We start from the raw sequence: 6,177 nt of genomic DNA, 5'->3' as shown, positions 1-6,177 counted from the left end.
GAAACGTCACTGGATTAGGGTGGGCACGAGGGGTATGACGCGCTTTCTTAAAGGCGCGGCTTGATCTCTCAGAACAATTATGGAATAGAATAGAATAGAATAGAATAGAATAGAATAGAATAGAATAGAATAGAATAGAATAGAATAGAGGACGATGCATGCCCACCCCCAGATGGCATAATTTGTCATAATATGCATAAATATGCTGCACTTGCACAAGCAGTATACAGTATCTACACGTGTTATTCATCCATTCTATATGAACCTATATGAACCATAAATCTGACTCACAGCCCTGTTTGAGCTATATAAACTATCCTCTTTTCCATCAACACTCACAGCTAACCGTAACAGGAGAGTTGTTACTGTCTTTTGACTCCTTTTGATTGGGAGAAATGAACTAGAAAAGCAATTCAGACATAAACCTCCTTTGGTATAGGCTACTGTAAATGTATGCAGAGTCAAATAACTGACAGGCAGCATCACTATGTGCCCAGTTTTTGCAGCTGTCTAACAGAGGAGCAGACAACAACCTAGATCAGAAAAGGGACATAATTAATCATTTCATTGTTTTATATTCCACCACAAAATTGCTTTGAATAGCTGCACAAGACAGACAAGGTCATCATAAACTGTTTTGCTGCCAATCATGCGTTCAGTTGTGAGTCATAATAAGATGCGTCCAAGGAGTTTGGCTGGCTCTCCCATACAGCCGTGGGCTCTCTGCTGCCAGGAACATGCAGTGCACCATTTTTCACCCCTAGGTGTCACTGACAGACACCTGGACATATTTCTCACCCAGATGTGGCTCAGACATAGGGAAATGGGTTCATGTTATGGCAGGTTGTCATCTTCACTCCATGTAATCACACCGAATTTTTCGATGGGAGTTGGAAGGTAGGCACTCATTATAGATGGGAAGTTTCAAGAGGAGACTACCCCTGAAATGCTGTAATATTCAGCAAATAATTATAATACAGAGGCAACAAACACTACATGGCAAAACGGCAACATGTTTGACTATGTCTTGATCTATAAAGCAACAAGATACAATGTGTATCCTGTAAATTTTGCTTTGAGTGTGATCTAATTTGCTGGCATTCAAATTTGCCAGGATGATTGGGTAAGAGAATTCTAATTATACATTTTATTCAGCTGGTGCTTTATTTCTGATGCCATCCTCTCATTTTCTTTGATGTTATTACAGCAATACTCATCCTGGACTGTGCCTCTGGTTTTCTGGACACAGTGAGATGCACAGCTTGATTAGCAGTTACACTGTGGTTTCAATGTTTTACATAATGCTGCTTTGCGCCAGAGGTGACATATTGTATCAGTCAGAGTGTATTAGCAATGAAATCTCATCACTGACTGCAACGGTTGCTGTGTTCCAGATACTCTGGCCTTAATGGCAACCAATACTGCTTTAACCACGGCATGAAATATGCAATAGCAGGTATTTTGCACTGCAAAGGTAATTTGGTCCCAAATAGCTGCTGTTCCCATTCGGTTTGGCTGAAGTTTTTTGGGCAGTGAGAAAATGCCTTCTGTCTCAGTTGAGCACAGTGATGGCATTTGAAAGTGAAACCTGAGAAGACTGCACAATTTCCATTTGTTCTGACACGGCACCTTTGTATTTTCTTCAATCCCAACATTTAGATTCATCTTTGTACGCCATGCACGGGCTGGTCATGTAAAATTGATATCTGGATCGAGTGTTGTAATGTTTGAGTAATAGGACAATGATACCTGAATGTCACACAAGAGTGCAAAACCAAAATGAAGTCATTCAAATGGCAACCTGTTCACAATACAGAGTCATTTTCGTGCCTTGGATAGATCTGTCTGTCATTGTTTTGGCCCAAGCCTGGCAGTGCTCAAAGCTCAGCAGCCATGCAATTCATCCAAAGAAAAAGAGGAAGTACTCAAAATGTTGGAAACTTTTTTCCCACTTTATATTGGTTGATTTTGTGTCCATGTTTCTGGCAACTCTTAATAGTAATAACATTTACCAGTGTTGCAATTTCTGGTGTCAGCAAATTTTAATTGACTCTGGATTTTAAGAGGCTGTCTACTGCAGATTCCAGTGTGCAAGGCCGAATCTGTAATATAATGTGCAGGTGGCATATAAGTGGCATCAATTCAAAGGCCACCCACATTCATGTTAGACAATTATGCAACATAATGTATCCCACCTGCAACTTGTCATAATCAGTTAATCATTTAACCTCTAATAGTATGACTACTGCTTACTGCAACACACATACTGTGCACATACAATGTTTTTTAATATTGTATCCACTGCAGCTGCTCTGCATTTCGGTCTGCCTCCTCATCTGGGATGCATCAGCAGTCACATCCTTCCTGGTATAAAGAAGGGAACTTTTCTCGGCCATCATGCTTGGTTAAGTCCAAACAAGGGGGTCCTGCAGGCCACAGTGCTTAAATGCTTACTCAAAGGCAATGTTCTCAAGCAGTGGCTCAGCATTTAAGCAACAAAGGGTGACCGCTCTAAATAGTTTGGGAAGTATACAGCTTTAAGGTCCCTAAGGTGTGAGGTGCAGTAAAAACTGCTGTAGGTAGGCATAATAAAAGGTGTTACAATCCAGTGAAATCAGTCCTTGCCTCCGGGAGCTGTCTTGTGTGTTCTACAAAATGTAAAATAAGACAAGGAGGTGGGACAAGCTTAAATGATTATCACAGAACAACAATGATAAGGCTACAAATGTGTCTAGAGGCTCTTGAATCTGAGCAATTTTCTCAGCTATTTGATTGCTCCTTGTTTGTCTTATTGTCTTAATTACCATCGATAGATAAAGGGGAAAAAAAACATAAAAAGTCTTTAAATATTAACCCTTTAAATTGTCTTTGTAACTCACAGTTCAGCACCCTTCATAGAGTCAAACAGGGAGAAAAGATCAGGTTTACAGAACGGTGTGATAAGTGTTAAATCCCCTAACACAGTCTTAACCCCATGCTTTAAATTCCCTGACTATTTCCATGGTGCAGGCATTAGGTGGATAGAGCTGAGTAGCTTTGTAATTGTAGCTCTGTGTATTCGTGATCATGGACAATGAAGGCATAATCTCACTAAAACGTTTCCATGTGTCCCATGTTTAATATATTTTATCTGCTTTCTATTCAGATCCTCTGGAGATTTATTTCTCATTTAAACTGATGAAATTCACATTGAGTGAGAATAATCTTAATAATAGCCAATTTTAGATTAGTTTGCAGCATGGATTTAATTACATCTTAACATGTTAACCATTTTTTTTTTTTTATTGAAATCATGCTGTGTTCAAGCTTCTAACTATCCAGTTTAAAACTAGAAAGGAATTCTACATTTCATAATTTTGCCGCTAAACCTAACTGAGCTTGAGTACTTTGGGTTCAAAGATTGAACCGCTCAGTAGACATGCTATTATGTGCAGCCTGGAAACTCTTTACAAGGCATAGGTGGGGAGTCACTTTCATTATATTTAGTCTTAATTTCCCCTGGTGTAGCCCCCCTGCAGAGCCACACTGCCCCGTTTTTACTGCTTTGCATTTAAAGACTTCCTCTCTTCGCTTTATCTTTGACCTGCTGTATTGCAGTGATAGAAAACACATTTAAGTCTGAAATAAACATGTGCCTTAGAGAGGGTGCACAACTTTTTTCACAGTTTTCATGTTATAGCATGTGTTACTTTCCTACACATTGGGTTCCTGCTGATACGGTATGAAGATCCAGTGGTGTAAAATGATGGCATGCAGAAAGATCCCAATTCTCTGCAAAATACCCTTCAGCTACCCCATTAATTATAAAATGAGCAGATAATGGACTGGATTATACCACATTTTGCAAAGCAGCACTTTACAAACTACCACAACAATGGTAACCTGAATCCACCTGTTCAAACAAAGGGGGAAACTCAGGACACTGCGTCATGCAGTGGACAGATAACATTAACACCTGCATCAGGGGAGCTGAAGACAGAATGACATCACTGTCACTGGCATCAGTTTTAATGAAAACCTTGCAGAATACCAAAGCCATGGTGGGAATGACTTGACTTTGTTCAAAAAGCAAATAATAAACTTGTTATAATCACCTTTTCTTGAAGTTCTCAGCATGAAGGGTTCATACCAATTAGGTGGGTTATTATTATTAAAGGCTTCAGTTGGTGGGCCTGGTCAATTGGTATTGACAGAAGTCACCACTGAAACATGCATGAATGAGAAATTACAACAGAGTGGGGTGCAATTACCTCTCACAAATCAGTGAGTGTCAGATTACATTATCTTGCAACTGAAAGCCATTACTGAACTGAAGTTCTCCAGTCCCAGAAGATCAGGGAGAGGTCAACTACTGTGGGGGAACACACCATTTTGTCCCTGCTTTCAACGTGGTGACGTCTCTCAGGAGTCAGAGGGCCTCAAAGGTTGTGAACCCACCAGGCACATGACATCACTAAACTGGAGTTATTCTCAAGCTGTTTAGGTGAGTCACTTTGTTGCTGCTGATTGTTAAAACATTCGATTTTTATTTCTTTAGAGACTGACTGAAAGGGAAAGCAGCATGATAGGTCGTTAAATTGACATACACTAAGGGATAATTGGTATTACATTACTTCCTTAAATAGTCAGCTTTGGTTGTTAAAGACATGGTAGGTGGCCATGGGTAATGTATGTTATGTAATCTGTATCAAATGTACAACATCTATGGAGGAAAGGCTGATGTAAAATTTAATTTCCCTTGGTTGTTTTACATGCCAACCATTCTGGAGGTCAGCAGCTTGTGGGTGTTGCTTGGTTGCGTTACCCTCTAGAGCAAGCCAGCACTGCACATTGGAGTGACAACAGCCTCTCTGGGGACTGGCCACCTCCAGGTCCATTTAGCTCATGTGTCCACTTATTAAAAGGCAGCTCAGCTGTGCCAGGGACAGGTCACACTTGATTTTCTATCAGAAAAATCAATGCTGCTGTCCTTGGTACAGCCCCTGCTACGGTATGCAAGTCATAAAAATGGGAAGGACATGCTGAGAGAATATTTGGCCTGCCATTCATGACATAGAAGCTTGTTGTGTCCTATTTGGCCTGCAGGTTCTATTTACTTAGATTTGATGCACATACTGCACACCAGTTTGTAAATGAGAGTAACTGATAAACTGTAATTTGAATTTCAGTTTCAGAAGTGAGAGATAACCTGTTCATTCATTTAAGGGCAAAAAAGAACTTGGCAGAGTTTTGGTAGTTTTTTCAACTTCTGCAGCTGTGTGCATTCATTATAATGAGCAAAGAAAACTAATAATGGGGCAACTGACTCATCTCTGTCATTGATTACTCAAGGAGGACCCCTGAAACAAAGTGACCAATGGCCCCACTGCCCCTTGTGCCTGTCTGATCAATCTATTCATTCACTGAAGCAGCTTAGTCTTCCTTTATTCTCATTAGTGACCCATGTATATATATATATATATATATATATCAAACAAGACTAGGCTGTGGAAAACTGAAAATCTGATTGAGGTCCTAAACAGAAACACTGTCAGTGGATAGATACTTTATTGGGTTTCAGTGGGAATCAGCTTATTGGTGCAGCTGAAATACAATCAGCCTATCTAAAAAGCTATAAAGACCACAAGTAGCCTATCATGTGATACCCAATGAAGCTTACGTGAGTTTGACGTCCTCGTGCGACTTGCTGGCATCTTTCCTCAAAGATGAGCCAGATCAAGATCAGCCAATTAGTTGGTAGCTTGCTGAATTAACAAATGTTTACTGTAGCTGCACAGAGATTAATAAATTTATATAATTGTGAACCTTGTTTTTGGACACAGCAGCCTATAGGCTATGTACAAAGTGAATGTAATTTTTTATACACATAGTGCAGCACAGTAATTCTGATAAAACACTGACTACATACATGATTGACACTATAATAGGCCTACTCCTATAGTGAATTATAGTATCTCTGTGGCACTTTGTTATGACACCATCATAATATTGTCATCGGGTTAGGGTTAGTGCTTTTAACGGTAGGCTATATTTGCAAAATGTGAAGGATCACAGGATCGTGTGTTTCGCCATAAGGCTATATTGGCTGGCGTGTCATTTTTCAGGCGAAGAAGTGACTCACGGGTTAAATTTCCGTCTTGTATGCGGGATTATACAGATCATAGGCTACAGACGAAA

Source organism: Myripristis murdjan, chromosome 7 (genome assembly GCF_902150065.1).
Source record: "Myripristis murdjan chromosome 7, fMyrMur1.1, whole genome shotgun sequence".
Classification (NCBI taxonomy): Eukaryota; Metazoa; Chordata; class Actinopteri; order Holocentriformes; family Holocentridae; genus Myripristis; species Myripristis murdjan.
The sequence above is the reverse complement of the archived record's forward strand: the minus strand, read 5'-3'. Positions refer to the sequence as shown.